This window comes from Gymnoscopelus microlampas (assembly GCF_963454915.1).
Source record: "Gymnoscopelus microlampas genome assembly, chromosome: 20".
Lineage (NCBI taxonomy): Eukaryota > Metazoa > Chordata > Actinopteri > Myctophiformes > Myctophidae > Gymnoscopelus > Gymnoscopelus microlampas.
This window is the reverse complement of record NC_139957.1, coordinates 4548134-4572734: the sequence shown is the minus strand read 5'-3', so window position 1 is coordinate 4572734 and position 24601 is coordinate 4548134.

The window sequence follows — 24601 nt, the reverse complement described above, 5'->3', positions numbered from 1 at the left end:
CATGTGATTAAAGCTGTTGCCACAAACTGTACAACTAAAGGGTTTCTCCCCTGTATGAATCCTCATGTGCTGCTTCAGAACAGACTTTGTTCTAAAGCTGTTGCCACAATCTGTACAGCTAAAGGGCTTTTCCCCTGTATGGATTTTCATGTGCAGCTTCAGACTGCCCATTTGACTAAAGCTGTTGCCGCAATCTGTACAGCTAAAGGGCTTTTCCCCTGTATGAACTCTCATGTGCCGCTCCAGATCCTGTGTTGTACTAAAGTTGTTGCCACAATCTGTACATCTAAAGGGTTTCTCCCCTGTATGAATCCTCATGTGCCGCTTCAGACCAAATGGTGTTCTAAAGCTGTTGCCACAATCTGTACAGCTAAAGGGCTTTTCCCCTGTATGGATTTTCATGTGCAGCTTCAGACTGCCCATTTGACTAAAGCTGTTGCCGCAATCTGTACAGCTAAAGGGCTTTTCCCCTGTATGAACTCTCATGTGCATCTTCAAATTTGCACTTATACTAAATCTGCTGCCACAAAGTTTGCAGCTGAATGGCTTTTCCCCTGTGTGAATCCTCATGTGCTGCTTCAGAATATTTTTTTTACTAAAGCTGTTACCACTAAGTGTACATATGAAGGGCTTTCCCCCACTATGAGTCGTCATGGATGGAATTTGTTTTGATGATTTAACACTGTGGAACAGCTTGTTGCTCATAGATGGTCTTTGTCCGTCCACTGTTTGTGTCTTGTGTGATTGTAGTGTGTTTAAAATGGACGGGGCTTCCGTGGTCTCCTCCCACTCATCACTGTCTTCAGTATCAGATTCAGAACAGTGTGAAGAGAGATGTTGATCTTCACTAGTTGGTTGCGATGCATCACTGTCCTCTGCACCAGCTTGTATTTGTTTGAGTGCAGATGAGGTGCTGGTTGGAGGGACTGTTTCTCTGTTTTCAACATCATCACTTTTCACTGTTAGTAATGTCAACATTATCCCATCATCATCTAATCTGACATCCTCTTGTGTTTGGAATAGCTGCTCCTGTTCCTCTTTAATCTGTGGAGGTTCTGGTTCCTTCTGGACCAGTCTTTGGTCTCTCTCCTTCTGTTCAGGTGAAGACTCCTCTTTACACACAGGGACAACATCTCCAACAATGTTAACCATTTTAATTGCCGATGTGGCACTGAACCTGTGATGTTTCATAACAAAGGAAGGAGGGCAAGCTCACAAAACCTCTTGAATGCATACAGGCATGAATGTATCATCATATTTGGGTGCTTGTCCTCAGTATGCATGCTGAGCTCTTCCAAATTAATGAATGAATCCAAAGAATGTGAGAGCTTAGTGGTTCTGAATGTCGGATTGGACATGGCTGACTGGACTATTTCTGAACACATGCAAGCATTAGGATCATCATCGCTCTCACCTTTGGTGCTTGTACACGGCATACAAAGACTCTCTTCCCTTTTAACCATTTTCACATGCCTGATTTGTGATGTCTTTGAGGACACCGACACAACACCTGGTGTTTCCTCCACCTACAAAAAACAACAGTTTATGTTTTTAATTGTTTCACACTTATTCCATAAATACATTTCATTGCTGCATGTCTGCTAAAACTGCTCAACAAACATCCGTGAATATGTAAAATATAGAAGTACAACAAATACACCATCATCAACCTGCTGCGTTGCCAATCTCCTCTTGGAGGTAGTCGATTTCTGTTGTTCTTTTAGATTGCTTTCCAACAAGTTATGGGCCACACAATAGAGCATCGCAGTTGCACAGAATCCGGGTGCCGGAAGTAAATACTCAATGCATTTTTCCCATTGACTTTTCCAAAAATATTTATATCAATGAATTTAAGCCTAGAATCAAGCCATCCAGGATGCTGGTGAATCATGACCATAAAACCTTTTTTTCTGTGATTTTTTTAAAATGTTATATTTAATGATATGATATAATATGTTTAATAAATACCCTTTGTTTTGCCGTTTTCAAAAAAGTTTTTTCACAGAATCAAACGTTTTATGGTCATGATTCACCAGCATCCTGGATAGCTTGATTCTTGGCTTAAATTAATTTATATAAATATTTTCGGAAAAGTCAATGGGAAAAATGCATTGAGTATTTACTTCCGGCAACTGGAAGTGGGCGGGAACTGCGACGCTCTATACTAAGCCAATTAAACACCCCCCATACGTTTCATTGACTGATTTGCCCTCTCCTTTTATCACCAGTACTTCAAATCTCTTGTCCAAAAATAATTGATCTAGAAGCTCACAACACGTTGACAATACATTGAAAATAAACCGACACTGCATTGTTTTTGATGCTAGGCCTCAACATTTGCATGCAAGTTACCTTTTTGTTTTTTGGAACAGCAGTGTGTTCCACGGGGATAGAAAGATTCAATGGAACTATTTCATCCTTCACATCCAACAGTCCACTGTTAAACCGTACACGTGATAGAGGGATGGAACACACCTTCAACACTACCGCTGTTGCATTCACCTGTAAACATTAAATGCAAAAAAGACAATTCATGAAAACGTGTCTTGGGGAAAGGCTATATGAAAAGCAATATAGGCTGACACAAAAGCTGACCATAAACATTGTTTAGTTGTTGTATAATAGTTATGCAATAACAAGGGGGGGGTGGAGCACGCCTTCAACACTACTACTGCTTCTATATTCACCTGTACAATTAAATGTAAAAGCAACTATTTGTGACAAACTCAACATACATACTAGATAATACATTGTAATAGTTATGCAATAAGACAAACATATCAGACCTGGTGCTCAATCTTCCTCCTTTTAGGCTCTCTACGGGACTCTTCAACTTCCCTGAGTTGGTTCATCTGTAATGATAAATGGTTTGGTATTAAACACAAGGTAAACTAATAGAGGCTGCGCAAATCTAATCTCTAATAAAGACAGATGTCTTCTTCAAGGTTAGTAGTTTGTATTAAACAATACTTTAAACACTTTGACCATTACTAAGGTAAAGTGTGTCAAGCACACAATTACAGTGTGCAACCTAGTACCTTCTTGTTCAGTTGTTCCTCAAAGTAAAATCCTTGGAAATTATTCTGTCTTGTCTCTGAATTTGCTGAAAACAACATAGACTACAACAACAAACCTATGGTACTTATACCTGAGGAAGTGTCTTTCCCACATTGAATTCAACCAATCAGAGCAGAGTAAAATAAGTGGGGGGAGCTAAGATGCTTCCAATGGCCCTGGGCTGACATGAACATTAACATAGCACAGCCACTATCTGGAAACATTTTTCAACACTATATAATATTTTAGCATCTTTGAATTTCAGAAATACACACATATGGTGTGCTTGTCCACAGGCATTTGTTAAAATACACAAACTCTTGCATTCCTGTACACATAGTCTGGTGATTTAATAACTTGCCTTGCAGGCTTCTTGAAACTATTTTTAAATGATTGATCGTCAAAGGCCTACAGTGTAACATCTAAATTGCAATTGTAATTACTCAAAACCAATGCATTAATTACTGATTTTTTACTTGTGGTTGAAAACCCAAACGTTTTTTTTGTTAAAAGGTTAAAGCACTATATTCTGACTGTAATCATTGCTATAATGCATGTTCAGTAACAGGGACAGGAGTCTCCCCAGCTCCCCAACTCTTTAATGAACAGATAATATAGTTTCAGGTGGGTACAACATTTAATTAAATCATGCAATAGAACCTATTTATCAGCATCAATATTATCTTGTCCCAGTTACCAATGGTCATTAGGTGAGAATGGTTTAGGGTGTGTACCCCATTGCTGAATGGATGGGCCATTCATTTACATGTATTCCTTTTAGTATGATAAGTAGTGACCATATAGCCTAGAAGCCCAACAGTATTGTGTTAATGTAAATAGGATTATGGATAATTAGCACTCAAATGATTTAGACTGGACATTCTTTTAGCCTCCTACAACAACACCTGGAAGGTTGTAAAATAAGTGAGCTAATTTCATCCATACATTTGGCCTTTGCAGGGTTAAACATTCATATGAGCACTGCATAGATTGCACACATCAATGTGTACACACATTATGCAATTATGTCATTATGGTCAAATAGCAAATGTACACATTGTCACCTTCCTAAAACAATGACTTACATAAGTGTTTGAGTATCATGTTGATGATGCTGACCACATCCGGTAAAATGGCATATATCCTTATTGAAAGATCACACTGTTTCCACCCCAGTAGTATAATGGCCTGTGTCAAGAGTGTGACTTAGGCCATTGTATTTTCACAATACAATGTGACTTAGACCCTTCTATTTTAAAATTCTAATTGGCTTGTGTTGGGCCTGTTACTGTTTGAAATGGTGTGTGTTTCAGGTGTCCTATAAGTGTAGTTAGTGTTTTATATTTGTCTTTTATGTTTTCTTGTACTGTGAAAGTGTTGGTTTTAATGTACATTGCCATCAAACTAACAATGTGTACATTATTACACATTAAATGGTTAATTTATGAAGATACATCATCCCTATTGGAGCCACTAAATGTGACATGGTACACAAATCCTACAAATGGTCTCCTAAGTGGGCGCCAGTGTGTTAAAACAAAATCTTGTATTTGGGGTCCTTGTCAAGAAAAAGTTGAAGAAACAACAGTTATTGAGTGTTTGTTCAGGGGGGTCCCTATCTCTGCTGCATTACAATGAACATAAATAACATTTTGAGGCCAGGATACCAATTCTATCCAATCAGGAGAGATAACCTTTGTTTAATTGAACCTGAGCACACATCAGCCACTTAAACTCTGTATGTGAGCTTGTATATCAGCACTTTCTTTGTTGCTAATCTAGCCCCCCAGCATATGAATACTGGGGTTAATGGTTAACATGAAGTGTTTTTAAAGTGAATACCCCCTTTAATAATCAGAAGATCATTCAATCAATCAATCTACCATCAACCATAATACATGTGTGTTGTTTTTTTACCCCTTTTAAAAATGACACCACCTTATAGTCCTGGTATCACTTTTTGGGGTAAATGTTCTAGTAGTGAGCATAGAGCCCAATAGTATTGTGTGAATGGGACATACTTACCCTCCTGCAAAAACACCTGAACAGCAAACAAGCTATGTTCACATCAAGATTACATTTCCACAATGTCTGCTGTTTCTATGCAGATGTTATGAAAGCAAAAACAATCCCATCAGGCCAATGAGCATCAACAGAACTTTAATAGTCCATAATAAGATGTGATAAAACAGTTCAGTGTAGTTACACCACTACTAAAGAAAATGTCAACATAATAAATACAAAATAAACACAGTATGGTGTACATCAAAAAAAAAAAATCAGGAACACGAACAAAGAGACACTATAATGCATATAACCAGTGTTTTAATAAACCTTACAAAAAAGAACAAGAAATGTGAACATCTTCATTGATACCTAAGTATTGCTTTGTCTTGCAACCTAAAGAACATTTAGTCATTTGTGTTAATCTTTTGGACCTGTCTCCTTTCACTAGTCCCCTAGTGACTAGGGTGTTGTGGTCAGTGACTGTAGCTTTGAGACTAGATGGATCATTACCATGGTGTTCTATAAAGGGTCTTGCCATGGCATGGATATGCTTCCTGTTTTAATTGCATGTTATGCCCTGTCACTGTCTGTCCTGTAAATGGTGCTTGTACACCTGTACAATCCTTGTCAAACAATCCTATAGGATTTTCAAAATAGAACCTATAGACATTTCAAAAGTTCCAACAGAATCCTATAGGATTATATTGGAACTTTGGAAAGTCCTATAGTATTATGAAACTCCTGTAAGAATCCAATATCATTTTCCAACGTGCAAATATATATATATATATTTATATTTTATACATCGGTACAAATTTACATGGTCATGTACAACTCATCACATCACATACAGACAGTGGATTAAATTATGTTGTGCTACATGTTGCACTAACACCCCACCCGGTACATCCAAAGACTGCCAAGAACCATACAAGCTGTTGTAGCATGTTGCACTACCTCCTAACAGACCAGAGCTGTGGATCTTAGCCTATGTTCATAATACTGACATCCCAAATAAGAGTAACACTTAATTTTACCACAGCTGGCAAAGATAAGCACATAGAGATGCCAGCTTGAAAGTGGTTACATTTTGGACTGATATCACATTGAGAACATACAGGCAGACCGTGGATTAAATTATTTTTATTTCAGCACAGGATTATACAAAAATAAGGAAGAAATCATGAGACAAATTAGAAATGAGAAATTCTTAATTGGAGTACATTCAATGTAGCCATGTTATACTTCCAGTTGTATATACCTTGCCTAAAATGCATGAGCCTAAAACTCAACATAACAACTATCCAGTTAGACCAGTGGTAGCTGGTATTGGTTCATTATTAAAAAACACTCTCCAACTGCATAGATTATTTTATGAAGCCATATGTGCAGTCACTATCTTCTTACATCAGATATTGAACAATTTGAGGGAAAATTGCCTCCTGTCTGACTCCTGATGTTGAAAGTCTATATACCTTGTCGCCGGGCGGTTTACGGAGGTACGTCCGTCCCGTATAGGCTCTCTGACTAACAGGTCATTTCCTATTCTAGTGAACTAAACCTTAAATTCACTCATAGGAAGCACATAAGCCTATGGCGTAAGATATTCACTCCAGCTCGTTAACCAATCTCCATCTTAAGGCCACACCCTTTTTCAGCTATAGGCATTGATCATGAACAACCCATTAATCACTCGCTGCCTATAATCACCTTAATTAATATTGGCTATCTTACTTTAAATGCGTGCACGTTGGTGTAGTTACTGGTTTGAGTATTTAGAATGTATTAACAATGTCTAAATCCAAGGTGTTGTTTATTGAATAGTGACTAAACTCCTATTTAATCAATACCCAAGGTGGGGTTAGAGGTAACCATTAAAATCCTTTAAATGCACTGAAACCACATTTTACTCTATTAAGGAGATAAACCAAATTAGGGGAATTATCCCCAAAGTGTGTAAAATAACTCTATGAAACTTCTCTTTTAAATGCAGGAAATGTAAAATTTATTATAGTATTGCTTACAGCTTTAAGCAGAAAATTCAGGTAAAAGTAAGTAGATTGAATACAATGTTCAATTAAGCTGTTACAAATTAATCCATATCACATACATGAGAATATTAAAGTTCTATCCAAATAGATCTCAAATACCTAGGTACCCTTACCCTCCCATGCTGTGATAAAACAAGACATAACTAAAATATCACCTTCTGGTAGTTCCTTCCAATAATCCAGATTCCTTCTTTCTACCTGTTGTCTATTTTAAAGCAGAGCGAGGTATAAGGCGTACAATCTTTCCCTCACCTGACTACAACCTAATAATAGGCTATAAAGGGTGAGGCCCCTTATAAGACCCATCATCAAATTGGGAGATCTTTTAGTCTAATACACGCACTATGTTTTTGGCTGATTTTTCTATCCCATCTATTATTAAGCATCTAAATCCCATATTCGCACAAGTCAGAGACTAATTCCCCAACTCGGGTGATATGGTGAGATTACTCTAATATACCCCAGGTCTCTAACGACAGCGCGCAAAGTCTCTCAACAACTTGCTCTCTGAACTTTGTTTATAAAGGGCATTTTGGCCCATCCTATTTTTCCTACCACCCACGTTCTCTTGACCATATCCCGTTTATTACCCCATGGTCAGCGTGACTGTACTTGATGCGACATATCACCTCTTCCCTCTCTTACACACCATTTCACCATATGCAATACCCTTAGGGAAATTATGTTTCCATAGTCTCAGTAGCTATTACCCTATACACTAGTCGTTATTTTCCATTATTTTCCTATGTATACTATTTATCTCAGTTTACTTATCGTCAGTTAACTAACCCAAATAAACTATTATTTAAGTATAAAGCATTTACTCTGCACCCCACTATCGCCTAATCAGTGTATTACTGTGCTACACCCAGTCTGTCTAGTAAGGCCTTTCCTCCCCCCTTGTAATACTACGTTACCTTCTATCTTTATACTTTCCTCCGTAACACTCCTTTCAGTGATTACTTCATCCTTACCACTTCTTCTAGTGATTAACACAATCTTTAAGAATATAGCAAGCATTACCACACTTTATCATTGTTTTGTTACTCCATCTCTTCTTATTTCATTTACCTTTTACTGCCTTTAAGTATTTTTATTCTTATAGAGTAGAGTAAAAAATAGAGTATTTCTACTCTTTCTTCTCAAAATCACACTCTCTCTGCGCTTTGGCTCCTCGCCCAGCTTTCAGCTGTTCTAGCTGTTTCTTACAGCTAACCTATTTCGTCATTCTCACACACACTGTAATGGCCCTGTCTTTTCTCACATCTTAATTTTAACCCCTTGCATTCAAGCTTGAAACAGAAAAAGATTTTAAGTACCCTCCTCAGTACTCAGTTCATCAAATTAACACAGTTTAGGCATAAGGCATCCATACAATGAATATATGAAACAATATGGTGGAGGATCGCTCTGATCTCCCTCATCGCCACTGATTCTCTTATGGACTGTCCGGTGATGATGGAGGGGTAGGTGAATTCCCCCTTCCTGGAGTGGAAGGCACGTAGACCAGGGAATGATGCAACCTGGTGATGATGCGGCCTGGTGATTGTGGTCGTTGCAACATCAACCTTCTCAGCTGCTGCTGTTGGGGTGTCGCCTCTGGACCCTGTTCTAACTCCACCTCCCTGTGCTCCTCACTCCCCTGCTGCAACTCCTCTGTGGCACTCTCCTCATCACTGCTTAACACTATCACAGCATCTCTGTTCCTAGCGTCTGATTCCATCCTGTCTTCATCATCGCTGATTTCTATCACTACCCTCTGACGCTCTCTCTCTCTCTCTCTCATTGTTTCTCTTAATTCCTCGATATTCCTCTCCACATTTTCTCTTTCTGCATTAAGATTGGTGATCGTTTCTCCTAGTTCCTCGATATTTCTCTCTACATTTGCTCTTTCCGCATTAAGAGAGGCGATTGCTAGTCCACCATTTATGGTGGCCAACACATTTTCTAATATCTCCTCATCTCTTAGGGTCATTTCTGAAGGCCCCTGAGCTGCAGAGTTGGTCCTGCTCTATTATGGGGCATAGTGCCATCTGAGGGCCCCTGAGCCGCTGAGCTGGGCCCTCCTTGACTGTTATGGGGCATAGTGCCATATGAAGGCCCCTGAGGTGTCGGTACCACATAAGCTACTTGTTCGGCTTCTGTCAGCCGCGTATCTCGATTCATGCAAACAACTGCCCTCCGGGCGACAACCTACATCAGGGGATTGGCTATCATCGTCAGCATACTACCTTGCATGCCACCAAATGAATTTATTCTACAGCTGGCAGAATTTCTATTAAGAAACTATTTCAAATTTGAAGAAGACTGTTATCTCCAGGTCAATTGTTGTTCAATTAGCAGTACGGTTGCTCAGAGCTATGCCAATTTATATGTTGGTCTCTTTGAAGAGCATTTTATCTTTAATCCCACAGAGAATCCATTCATTGATACAAAATACTAAATGATAGCCGTGTAAACTGCCCTGTAGATGATATCTTCTGTCTTTTTGAAGATGACACAAATTGAATGAGTTTGTAACACTTCTCAATGAATCATCATGTGCTGGTGTTGCCTCCACCTACAAAAACAACAGTTTATGTTTTTAATTGTTTCACACTTATTCATTCCATAAATACATTTCATTGCTGCATGTCTGCTAAAACTGCACAACAAACATCCGTAAAGATGTAAAATATAGAAGTACAATAAATACATCATCAACCTGCTGCGTTGCCAATCTCCTCTTGGAGGTAGTCGATTTCTGTTGTTCTTTTAGATTGGTTTCCAACAAGTTATGGGCCACACAATACTAAGCAACTTAAAGGGATTGTAGGCAAGTTCAAAGATAAACAAAGAAAAAAACACCGCCCCTCCAGCAGTTCGTTTTCCTGACCACCAGGGGGTGACGCAGGGGGGACTTTGAAACGGGCCATGCCGAAAATGGGTTGCTTTATTCGGATACAATGTGCGGAACTGCCCGCCCCTGCCGGTTCTCTGGTTTTTTAATTTTAAATAGGCTCTTTCATGATAAATAGACCACATATATGAAGGTAAACAACTAAATTATATCCAAACGCTATCTTATAAGTATATTATGTGCCTCAAAAAATAAGTTTGAGAGCGTTTTAAAACCAAAAGTAAAAAGTTTACAACGCACACGGACTCGCACATGCGTGCGTTAATTTACGTCCCGACAAACAGAACATAAACATAAACAGTAGGGAAAATACGGATTTCAGAAAGAGGACTGTGTTTCAATGAAGGAAAACGCCCCAGCATCATTATATAGTGGCTGATATTGGGAAAAAAATGCAAAATATATTATATATTAATTTTAGGCTTAATGTTGCCTACTATACCTTTAAACACACCCCATACATTTCATTGACTGATTTGCCCTCTACTTTTATCACCAGTACTTCAAATCTCTTGACCAAAAATAATTGATCTAGAAGCTCACAACACGTTGAAAATACATTGAAAATAAACCGACTGCATTTTTGATGCTAGGCCTCAACATTTGCATGCAAGTTACCTTTTTGTTTTTTGGAACAGCAGTGTGTTCCACAGGGATAGAAAGATTCAATGGAACTATTTCATCCTTCACATCCAACAGTCCACTGTTAAACCGTACACGTGATAGAGGGATGGAACACACCTTCAACACTACCGCTGTTGCATTCACCTGTAAAAACAGGTAACAGAAAGGTCAATTTGTGTACTATTGCAAAAACGTGTACTAGTCATGAAAAATTGTCTCATGGAAAAACAATACACAAACAATACTATATAACACTGTAATAGTTATTGATTAGATAAACAAACCTGGTGCTCAACCTTCCTCCTTTTGGATTCTCTGCAGGACTGCTCAACTCCCCCAGGTTTGTTCATCTGTAATGACAAACGGTTAGGTATTAAACACAAAGGAAAACATAGAGGTCACACAGCTCATATCTAATCTGTAATGACAGTCATGTCTTCTTCAAGGTCAATAGTTTGTAGTAAACAATACAAACTCTTTTACCATCACTAAGGTAGTCTCAACCACACCATTACAGTGTATAACCTATTACCTTCACAAGACAACTCGTTGTGAGCTTGTAGATCTTCCATTTTTGATGCAAGGGCTATACTTTATATGCAAATTACCGTTTTCCTTTTTGGAACAGCAGTGTGTTCCACAGGGTTAGAAAGATCCGATGGAACTATGTCATCCTTCACATCCAACAGTCCACTGTTAAACCTTACACGTGATAGAGGGATGGAACACGCCTTCAACACTACCGCTGTTGCATTCATCTGTAAACATTAAATGCAAAAAAAGACAATTCATGAAAACGTGTCTTGGGGAAAAATGTATATAAAAAGCAATATAGGCTGACACAAAAGCTGACCATGAACATTGTTTAATTGTTGTATAATAGTTATGGTGAATATCGATATTCCTCCTTTTGGTTTCTCTAAAGGACTCTTCAACTTCCCCCAATTGGTTTGTTACAAACTGAACATACATTCTAGATAATACATTGTAATAGTTATGCAATAAGTCAAACATATCAAACCTGGGGCTCAATCTTCCTCCTTTTAGGCTCTCTACGGGACTCTTCAACTTCCCTGAGTTGGTTCATCTGTAATGATAAATGGTTTGGTATTAAACACAAGGTAAACTAATAGAGGCTGCACAAATCTAATCTCTAATAAAGACAAATGTCTTCTTCAAGGTTAGTAGTTTGTATTAGACACTACTTTGAAAAACACTTTGACCATTACTAAGGTAAAGTGTGTCAAGCACACAATTACAGTGTGCAACCTAGTACCTTCTTGTTCAGTTGTTCCTCAAAGTAAAATCCTTGGAAATTATTCTGTCTTGTCTGAATTTGCTGAAAAGACAAACAACATAGACTACAACAACAACAACCCTATGGTACTTATACCTGAGGAGTGTCTTTCACACATTGAATTCAACCAATCAGAGCAGAGTAAAATAAGTGGGGGGGGGCTAAGATGCTTCCAATGGCCCTGGGCTGACATGAACATTAACATAGCACAGATAAACTATCTGGAAACAATTTTCAACACTGTATAATATTTTAGCATCTTTGAATTTCAGAAATACGCACATATGGTGTGCTTGTCCACAGGCATTTGTTAAAATACACAAACTCTTGCATTCCAGTACACATAGTCTGGTGATTTAATAACTTGCCTTGCAAGCTTCTTGAAACTATTTTTAAATGATTGATCGTCAAAGGCCTACAGTGTAACATCTAAATCGCAATTGTAATTACTCAAAACCAATGCATTAATTACTGACTTTTTTTACTTGGTGTTGAAAAACCAAACGTATTTTGTTAAAAGGTTAAAGGAATATTCTGACTTTAATCATTGCTATAATGCATGTTCAGTAACAGGGACAGAGACAGGAGTCTCCACAGCTCCCCAACTCTTTAATGAACAGAAAATATAGTTTCAGGTGGGTACAACATTTAATTAAATCATGCGATGGAACCTATTATCAGCATCAATATTATCTTGTCCCAGTTACCAATGTTTTCTGGTCATTAACCTGTTTCATCACTTTCATTGTTACCTTTGCTTGTTTATCCTGTATCCTACATGAGTTCTGTCTCCATTATTTTTACAGTCAAAATTGTTGAAATTTGCTGATATTGTTGATTTCCAAACAGCACAGATTATGTTCAAGGCTTATATGTTACTACCATATGTAACATACAGAAATTGTCTGGAAAACTGGAGGGAGATTATAATTTAAGGGGGAAATTGTAATGTAATCTTAAAGTACACTACAGGCGCACAACTGGACAAAGTTTTTGTATTTCCAATGTCGGGGTGAGTCTATGGAATAATTTTACGGTGGAGTTAAAGAGATGTGCAAACATGAAACAGTTTTTTTTTTTTAAAGATAAAGACATGATACTCATGAGGTACATGGATGAAGAGGGTGCTGGATATCACTAGGTACTGTTTTTTCAGGTTATTTTCTTCTAGGTTTCTTTTCTTTCTTTAGTTTATTATAGAAATTGTATTGTATGTATAGTTGTTTTGTATGTACTTGTATTGGTGTAAATGTATGTATGGTGTGCGTATGCATGGATGTATGTATTTATGCTGTATGTATGCATGTATGTACGTACATGTATGTATGGATGGATTTTGTATGCATGATGTATGTATATAGTAAACGTATGTCTAGGAATGTAATATATGTTTGAATATCACGGAAGTATTTACTGTAGGTAGAAGTGGACCAGTATGGAAGCTTGTTGTGATATTTATTATTGATGATGAAGGGGTGGGAGCAATAAGTTATGCTCCTTCTCACTCCTTTTCGAATATGCATTTTCTGTTACTCAGATACTGTATATGTGTTAATGAACAACACACTATGGCAGTGAATACTATGGGACTATAGAGATATTTAGCACTTATTTCAACAACAATATTCCTTACACCCCCTTTTAAATATGGCAGTGCCAATGTACACACATGTATCTATTAGTTCTGGTTGTAGGGTTTGAAACTCTATATCTAATCACCAAGAAGACATAGTTTGTGAATGTTGTGGAATGTTTTGGTGGATGCTTGTCCCATTGTTAATGGACAGGTGAGAATGGGTTAGGGTGTGTACCCCATTGCTGAATGGATGGGCCATTAATTTACATGTATTCCTTTTAGTATGATAAGTAGTGACCATATAGCCCAACAGTATTGTGTTAATGTAAATAGGATTATGGATAATTAGCACTCAATTGATTTAGACTGGACATTCTTTTAGCCTCCTACAACAACACCTGAAAGGTTGTAAAATAAGTGAGCTAATTTCATCCATACATTTGGCCTTTGCAGGGTTAAACATTCATATGAGCACTGCATAGATTGCACACATCAATGTGTACAAACATTATGCAATTATGTCATTATGGTCAAATAGCAAATTTACACATTGTCACCTTCCTAAAATAATGACTTACATACGTGTTTTGAGTATCGTGTTGATGATGCTGACCACATCCGGTAAAATGGCATATATCCTTATTGAAAGATCACACTGTTTCCACCCCAGTAGTATGTCAAGAGTGTGACTTAGGCCATTGTATTTTCACAATACAATGTGACTTAGACCCTTCTATTTTCAAATTCTAATTGGCTTGTGTTGGGCCTGTTACTGTTTAAAATGGTGTGTGTTTCAGTTGTCCTATAACTGTAGTTAGTGTTTTATATTTGTCTTTTATGTTTTCTTGTACTGTGGAAGTGTTGGTTTTAATGTACATTGCCAGCAAACTAACAATGTGTACATTATTACACATTACATGGTTAATTTATGAAGATACACCATCCCTATTGGAGCCACTAAATGTGACATGGTACACAAATCCTACAAATGATCTCCTAGTCAAGAAAAAGTTGAAGAAACAACAGTTATTGAGTGTTTGTTCAGGGGTTTCCCTGTCTCTGCTGCATTACAATGAGCATAAATAATATTTTGAGGCCAGGATACCAATTATATCCAATCAGGACAGGAGAGATAACCTTTGTTTATTTGAACCTGAGCACACATCAGCCACTTAAACTATGTATGTGAGCTTGTAGATCAGCACTTTCTTTGTTGCTAATCTAGCCCCCCAGCATATGAATACTGGGGTTAAAATGGTTAACATTAAGTGTTTTTAAAGTGAAATACCCCTTTAATAATCAGAAGATCATTCATTCAATCAATCTACCATCAACCACAATACATGTGTGTGTTTTGTTTTTATCCCTTTTAAATGACTCCACCTTATAGTCCTGGTATCACTTTTTGGGGTAAATGTTCTAGTAGTGAGCATATAGCCCAATAGTATTGTGTGAATGGGACATACTTACCCTCCTGCAACAACACCTGAACAGCAAACAAGCTATGTTCACATCAAGATTACATTTCCACAATGTCTGCTGTTTCTATGCAGATGTTATGAAAGCAAAAACAATCCCATCAGGCCAATGAGCATCAACAGAACTTTAATAGTCCATAATAAGATGTGATAAAACAGTTCAGTGTAGTTACACCACTACTAAAGAAAATGACAACATAATGAATACAAAATAAACACAGTATGGTGTACATCAAAAAAAGCAACAAAAAAAACAGGAACACGAACAAAGAGACACTGCATATAACCAGTGTTTTAATAAGCCTTACAAAAAAAGAACAAGAAATGTGAACATCTTCATTGATACCTAAGTATTGTTTTGTCTTGCAACCTAGAGAACATTTAGTCATTTGTATTAATCTTTTGGACCTGTCTCCTTTCACTAGTCCCCTAGTGACTAGGGTGTTGTGGTCAGTGACTGTAGCTTTGAGACTAGATGGATCATTACCATGGTGTTATATAAAAGGGTCTTGCCATGGCATGGATATGCTTCTTGTTTTAAATGCATGTTATGCCCTGTCACTGTCTGTCCTGTAAATGGTGCTTGTACACCTGTACAATCCTTGTCAAACAATCCTAGGATTTTCAAAATAGAACCTATAGACATTTCAAAAGTTCCAACAAAATCCTATAGGATTATATTGGAACTTTGGAAAGTCCTATAGGATTATGAAACTCCTGTGAGAATCCAATATCATTTTCCAACGTGCCAATATATATATATTTAGCTTGTATACATCGGTACAACTTTACATGGTCAAGTACAACTCATCACATACAGACAGTGGATTCAATTATGTTGTGCTACATGTTGCACTAACACCCCACCCCACCCGGTACATCCAAAGACTGCCAAGAACCATACAAGCTGCATGTTGCACTACCTCCTAACAAACCAGAGCTGGGGATCTTAGCCTATGTTCATAATACCGACATCCCAAATAAGAGTAACACTTAATTTTACCACAGCTGGCAAAGATAACATAGAGATGCCAGCTTGAAAGTGGTTACATTTTGGACTGATATCACATTGAGAACATACAGGCAGACAGTGGATTAAATTATTGCTATTTCAGCACATGATTATACAAAAATAAGGGAGAAATTATGAGAAAAATTAGAAATTAGAAATTCTTAATTGGAGTACATTAAATGTAGCCATTTTCTACTCCCAGTTGTATACACCTTGCCTAAAACTCAACATAACAACTATCCAGTTAGACCAGTGGTAGCTTGTATTGGTTCATTATTAAAAAACACTCTCCAACTGCATATTATTTTATAAAGCCATATGTGCAGTCACTGTCTTCTTACATCAGAGATTCTATATATTTCATGAATAAGATCTCAGAGATGAACAATTTGAGTGAAAATTGCCTCATGTTGACTCCTGATGTTGAAAGTCTATATACCTACATCAGGGGATTTGAATTTTTTGCAGATTCATTTGGTGCATGCCACCAAATTGATTTATTCTACAGCTGGCAGAATTTCTATTAAGAAACTATTTTATTATCTCCAGGTCAATTGTTGTTGTTCAATTGGCAGTACGGTTGCTCAGAGCTATGCCAATTTATATGTTGGTCTCTTTGAAGAGCATTTTATCTTTAATCACCCAGAGAATCCATTCATTGGTAAAAAAATACTAAATGATAGCCGTGTAAACTGCCCTGTAGATGATATCTTCTGTCTTTTTGAAGATGACACAAATTGAACAAGTTTGTAACACTTCTCAATGAATCCTCATGTGCCGCTTCAGATGACTATTGTGTCTAAAGCTGTTGCCACAAACTGTACAACTAAAGGGTTTCTCCCCTGTATGAATCATCATGTGCTGCTTCAGAACAAATTTTGTTCTAAAGCTGTTGCCACAAACTGTACAGCTAAAGGGCTTTTCCCCTGTATGGATTTTCATGTGCAGCTTCAGATCCTGTGTTGCACTAAAGTATTTGCCACAATATGTACATCTAAAGGGTTTCTCCCCTGTATGAATCATCATGTGCCGCTTCAGAACAAATGTTGTTCTAAAGCTGCTGCCACACTCTGTACAGCTAAAGGACTTTTCCCCTGTATGGACTTTCATGTGCTGTTTCAGAACAAATTTTGTTTTAAAGCTGTTGCCACAAACTGTACAGCTAAAGGGCCTTTCCCCTGTATGGATTTTCATGTGCAGCTTCAGATCCTGTGTTGCACTAAAGTATTTGCCACAATCTGTACATCTAAAGGGTTTCTCCCCTGTATGAATCATCATGTGCCGCTTCAGAACAAATGTTGTTCTAAAGCTGCTGCCACACTCTGTACAGCTAAAGGGCCTTTCCCCTGTATGGACTTTCATGTGCAGCTTCAGATCCTGTGTTGCACTAAAGTATTTGCCACAATCTGTACATCTAAATGGTTTCTCCCCTGCATGAATCCTCATGTGCCTCTTCAAATTTGCACTTTGTCTAAAACTGCTGCCACAACATTTACAGCTAAAGGGCTTTTCCCCTGTATGAACTCTCATGTGCTGCTTCAGAATAAATGTTGTTCTAAAGCTGTTGCCACAATCTGTACAGCTAAAGGACTTTTCCCCTGTATGGACTTTCATGTGCAGCTTCAGATGACCCATGTGATTAAAGCTGTTGCCACAAACTGAACAAATAAAGGGTTTCTCTCCTGTATGAATCCTCATGTGCTGCTTCAGAACAAATTTTGTTCTAAAGCTGTTGCCACAATCTGTACAGCTAAAGGGCTTTTCCCCTGTATGCATTTTCATGTGCAGCTTCAGACTACCCATTTGACTAAAGCTGTTGCCGCAATCTGTACAGCTAAAGGGCTTTTCCCCTGTATGAACTCTCATGTGCCTCTTCAAATTTGCACTTATACTAAAACTGCTGCCACAATGTTTACAGCTAAAGGGCTTTTCCCCTGTATGAACTCTCATGTGCCTCTTCAAATTAAAACTTAAGCTAAAGCTCTTACCACAAAGTGTACATATGAAGGGCTTTCCCACACTATGAGTCGTCATGGATGGAATTTGCTTTGATGATTTCACACTGTGGAACAGCTTGTTGCTCATAGATGGTCTTTGTCCGTCCACTTGTTGTGTCTTGTGTGATTGTAGTGTGTTGGACGGGGCTTCCGTGGTCTCCTCCCACTCATCACTGTCTTCAGTATCAGAACAGTGTGAAGAGAGGCGCTGAGCTTCACTAGTTGGTTGTGATGCATCACTGTCCTCTGCACCAGCTTGTATTTGTTTGAGTGCAGATGAGGTGCTGGTTGGAGGGACTGTTTCTCTGTTTTCAACATCATCACTTTTCACTGTTAGTAATGTCAGCATTATCCCATCATCATCTAATCTGACATCCTCTTGTGTTTGGAATAGCTGCTCCTGTTCCTCTTTAATCTGTGGAGGTTCTGGTTCCTTCTGGACCAGTCGTTGGTCTCTCTCCTTCTGTTCAGGTGAAGACTCCTCTTTACACACAGGGACAAAATCTAGGATGATGAAAATAACCTGATAGTTAGGGAACTCATTGAGGTAGAACCAATGTATTCCAACAATGTTAACCATTTTAATTGCCAATGTGGCACTGAACCTGTGATGTTTCATAACAAAGGAAGGAGGGCAAGCTCACAAAACCTCTTGAATGCATACAGGCATGAATGCCCATCATATTTGGGTGCTTGTCCTCAGTATGCATGCTGAGCTCTTCCAAATTAATGAATGAATCCAAAGAATGTGAGAGCTTAGTGGTTCTGAATGTCCGTTTAATGCTCATGGTGATCCCTGTTGACACCAATATGACGACATAGACTGACTTTCAAGTACTATGATGTTGGGGAAGTTACACTGATAATTACTCGGACAAACGGATAGAACAGACACTGACTATGGGTACTGACTGCATAACCAGAAGGACATGCATTCCCAACGAACATCATTCCCAACAGGCATCTAGTCTATTAATGCATGAACTATCTGCATGCATCTTTCTGTGTGCATATCTCTGTGTGTTCCCGGCATAGCTTGTCAAAACACTGTGCTGTTCACTTTTCTGGCTTCAATATCTATATTTTGTCATGTACACACAGGAGTGTTCACATGTTTGATCACAGCAATCAATGCATTCACACCTAAAGTCCCAGCAACTACGGCTGATTGCACTATTTCTGAACACATGCAAGCATTAGGATCATCATCGCTCTCACCTTTGGTGTATCTTGTACACGGCATACAAAGACTCTCTTCCTTTTTAACCATTTTCACATGCCTGATTTGTGATGTCTTTGAGGACACCGACACAACACCTAGTGTTTCCTCCACCTACAAAAAACAACAGTTTATGTTTTTAATTGTTTCACACTTATTCCATAAATACATTTCATTGCTGCATGTCTGCTAAAACTGCTCAACAAACATCCGTAAATATGTAAAATATAGAAGTACAATAAATACAACATCATCAACCTGTTGCGTTGCCAATCTCCTCTTGGAGGTAGTCGATTTCTGTTGTTCTTTTAGATTTCTTTCCAACAAGTTATGGGCCACACAATACTAAGCCACTTAAACACACCCCATACGTTTCATTGACTGATTTGCCCTCTCCTTTTATCACCAGTACTTCAAATCTCTTGACCAAAAATAATTGATCTAGAAGCTCACAACATGTTGAAAATACATTGAAAATAAACCAACACTGCATTGTTTTTGATCCTCAACATTTGCATGCAAGTTACCTTTTTGTTTTTTGGAACAGCAGTGTGTTCCACAGGGATAGAAAGATTCAATGGAACTATTTCATCCTTCACATCCAACAGTCCACTGTTAAACCGTACACGTGATAGAGGGATGGAACACGCTTTCAACACTACCACTGTTGCATTCACCTGTAAAAACAGGTAACAGAAAGGTCAGGAATTTGTGTACTAGTGCGAAAATGTGTACTAGTCATGAAAAATGGTCTCATGGAAAAACAATACACAAACAATACTATATAACACTGTAATAGTTATTGATTAGATAAACAAACCTGGTGCTCAACCTTCCTCCTTTTGGATTCTCTGCAGGACTGCTCAACTCCCCCAGGTGCGTTCATCTGTAATGACAAATGGCTTGGTATTAAACACAATGGAAAAAATAGAGGTCACACAGCTCATATCTAATCTGTAATCACAGTCATGTCTTCTTCAAGGTTAATAGTTTGTAGTAAACAATACAAACTCTTTTACCATCACTAAGGTAGTCTCAACCACACAATTACAGTGTATAACCTATTACCTTCACATGACAACTAGTTGTGAGCTTGTATATCTTCTATTTTTGATGCAAGGGTTATACTTTATATGCAAATTACCGTTTTCCTTTTTGGAACAGCAGTGTATTCCACGGGGTTAGAAAGATCCATTGGAACTATGTCATCCTTCACATCCAACAGTCCACTGTTAAACCGTATACGCGATAGAGGGATGGAACACGCCTTCAACACTACCGCTGTTGCATTCACCTGTAGACATTAAATGCAAAAAAAGACAATTCATGAAATGTGTCTTGGGGAAAGGCTATATGAAAAGCAATATAGGCTGACACAAAAGCTGACCATAAACATTGTTTAGTTGTTGTATAATAGTAATGCATTAACAAGGGGGGGGGGGGAGCACGCCTTCAACACTACTACTGCTTCTATATTCACCTGTACAATTAAATGTAAAAACAACTATTTGTGACAAACTCAACATACATACTAGATAATACATTGTAATAGTTATGCAATAAGACAAACATATCAGACCTGGTGCTCAATCTTCCTCCTTTTAGGCTCTCTACGGGACTCTTCAACTTCCCTGAGTTGGTTCATCTGTAATGATAAATGGTTTGGTATTAAACACAAGGTAAACTAATAGAGGCTGCGCAAATCTAATCTCTAATAAAGACAGATGTCTTCTTCAAGGTTAGTAGTTTGTATTAAACAATACTTTAAACACTTTGACCATTACTAAGGTAAAGTGTGTCAAGCACACAATTACAGTGTGCAACCTAGTACCTTCTTGTTCAGTTGTTCCTCAAAGTAAAATCCTTGGAAATGATTCTGTCTTGTCTCTGAATTTGCTGAAAACAACATAGACTACAACAACAACCCTATGGTACTTATACCTGAGGAAGTGTCTTTCACACATTGAATTCAACCAATCAGAGCAGAGTAAAATAAGTGGGGGGAGCTAAGATGCTTCCAATGGCCCTGGGCTGACATGAACATTAACATAGCACAGAAAGTATCTGGAAACATTTTTCAACACTATATAATATTTTAGCATCTTTGAATTTCAGAAATACACACATATGGTGTGCTTGTCCACAGGCATTTGTTAAAATACACAAACTCTTGCATTCCCGTACACATAGTCTGGTGATTTAATAACTTGCCTTGCAGGCTTCTTGAAACTATTTTTAAATGATTGATCGTCAAAGGCCTACAGTGTAACATCTAAATTGTAATTGTAATTACTCAAAACCAATGCATTAATTACTGATTTTTTACTTGTGGTGTTGAAAAACCAAACGTTTTTTTGTTAAAAGGTTAAAGCACTATATTCTGACTGTAATCATTGCTATAATGCATGTTCAGTAACAGGGAGTCTCCCCAGCTCCCCAACTCTTTAATGAACAGATAATATAGTTTCAGGTGGGTACAACATTTATTTAAATCATGCGATAGAACCTATTTATCAGCATCAATATTATCTTGTCCTAGTTACCAATGGTCATTAGGTGAGAATGGGTTAGGGTGTGTACCCCATTGCTGAATGGATGGGCCATTCATTTACATGTATTCCTTTTAGTATGATAAGTAGTGACCATATAGCCTAGAAGCCCAACAGTATTGTGTTAATGTAAATAGGATTATGGATAATTAGCACTCAAATGATTTAGACTGGACATTCTTTTAGCCTCCTACAACAACACCTGGAAGGTTGTAAAATAAGTGAGCTAATTTCATCCATACATTTGGCCTTTGCAGGGTTAAACATTCATATGAGCACTGCATAGATTGCACACATCAATGTGTACACACATTATGCAATTATGTCATTATGGTCAAATAGCAAATTTACACATTGTCACCTTCCTAAAATAATGACTTACATACGTGTTTTGAGTATCGTGTTGATGATGCTGACCACATCCGGTAAAATGGCATATATCCTTAATGAAAGATCACACTGTTTCCACCCCAGTAGTATAATGGCCTGTGTCAAGAGTGTGACTTTATTATATTTTCACAATACAATGTGACTTAGACCCTTCTATTTTCAAATTCTAATTGGCTTGTGTTGGGGCTGTTACTGTTTGAAATTGTGTGTGTTTCAGGTGTCCTATAAGTGTAGTTAGTGTTTTATATTTGTCTTTTATGTTTCCTTGTACTGTGAACGTGTTGGTTTTAATGTACATTGCCATCAAACTAACAATGTGTACATTATTACACATTACATGGTTAATGTATGAAGATACATCATCCCTATTGGAGCCACTAAATGTGACATGGTACACAAATCCTACAAATGGTCTCCTAAGTGGGCGCCAGTGTCTTAAAAAAAATCTTGTATTTTGGGTCCTTGTCAAGAAAAAGTTGAAGAAACAAGTTATTGAGTGTTTGTAAAGGGGTTTCCCTGTCTATGCTGCATTACAATGAACATAAATAACATTTTGAGGCCAGGATACCAATTCTATCCAATCAGGAGAGATAACCTTTGTTTAATTGAGCCTGAGCACACATCAGCCACTTAAACTCTGTATGTGAGCTTGTATATCAGCACTTTCTTTGTTGCTAATCTAGCCCCCCAGCATATGAATACTGGGGTTAAAATGGTTAACATTTAGTGTTTTTAAAGTGAAATACCCCTTTAATAATCAGAAGATCAATCAATCAATCAATCTACCATCAACCATAATACGTGTGTGTGTTTTGTTTTTACCCCTTTTAAAAATGACTCCACCTTATAGTCCTGTTATCACTTTTTGGGGTAAATGTTCTAGTAGTGAGCATATAGCCCAATAGTATTGTGTGAATGGGACATACTTACCCTCCTGCAACAACACCTGAACAGCAAACAAGCTATGTTCACATCAAGATTACATTTCCACAATGTCTGCTGTTTCTATGCAGATGTTATGAAAGCAAAAACAATCCCATCAGGCCAATGAGCATCAACAGAACTTTAATAGTCCATAATAAGATGTGATAAAACAGTTCAGTGTAGTTACACCACTACTAAAGAAAATGTGAACATAATGAATACAAAATAAACACAGTATGGTGTACATTAAAAAAAAACAGGAACACAAACAAAGAGACACTATAATGCATAACCAGTGTTTTAATAAGCCTTACAAAAAATAACAAGAAATGTGAACATCTTCATTGATACCTAAGTATTGTTTTGTCTTGCAACCTAGAGAACATTTCGTCATATGTATTAATCTTTTGGACCTGTCACTTTCACTAGTCCCCTAGTGACTAGGGTGTTGTGGTCAGTGACTGTAGCTTTGAGACTAGATGGATCATTACCATGGTGTTCTATAAAGGGTCTTGCCATGGCATGGATATGCTACCTGTTTTAATTGCATGTTATGCCCTGTCACTGTCTGTCCTGTAAATGGTGCTTGTACACCTGTACAATCCTTGTCAAACAATCCTAGATGATTTTCAAAATAGAACATATAGACATTTCAAAAGTTCCAACAGAATCCTATAGGATTATATTGGAACTTTGAAAAGGATTATGAAACTCATGTAAGAATCCAATATTGTTTTCCAACGTGCCAATATATATATATATATTTATCGTCTATACATCGGTACAAATTTACATGGTCAAGTACAACTCATCACATCACATAGAGACAGTGGATTCAATTATGTTGTGCTACATGTTGCACTAACACCCCATCCCCACCCGGTACATCCAAAGACTGGCAAGAACCATACAAGCTGCATGTTGCACTACCTCCAAACAGACCAGAGCTGTGGATCTTAGCCTATGTTCATAACACTGACATCCCAAATAAGAGTAACACTTAATTTTACCACAGCTGGCAAAGATAACATAGAGATGCCAGCTTGAAAGTGGTTACATTTTGGACTGATATCACATTGAGAACATACAGGCAGACAGTGGATTAAATGATTGCTATTCAGCACATGATTATACAAAAATAAGGGAGAAATTATGAGAAAAAATAGAAATGAGAAATTCTTAATTGGAGTACATTAAATGTAGCCATTTTATACTCCCAGTTGTATACACCTTGCCTAAAATGCATGAGCCTAAAACTCAACATAACAACTATTCAGTTAGACCAGTGGTAGCTGGTATTGGTTCATTATTAAAAAACACTCTCCAACTTCATAGATTATTTTATAAAGCCATATGTGCAGTCGCTATCTTCTATCATTAGAGATTCCATATATTTCATGAATAAGAGCTCAGAGATGAACAATTTGAGTGAAAATTGCCTCCTGTTGACTCCTGATGTTGAAAGTCTATATACCTACATCAGGGGATTTGCATTTTTTGCAAATTCATTTGGTGCATGCC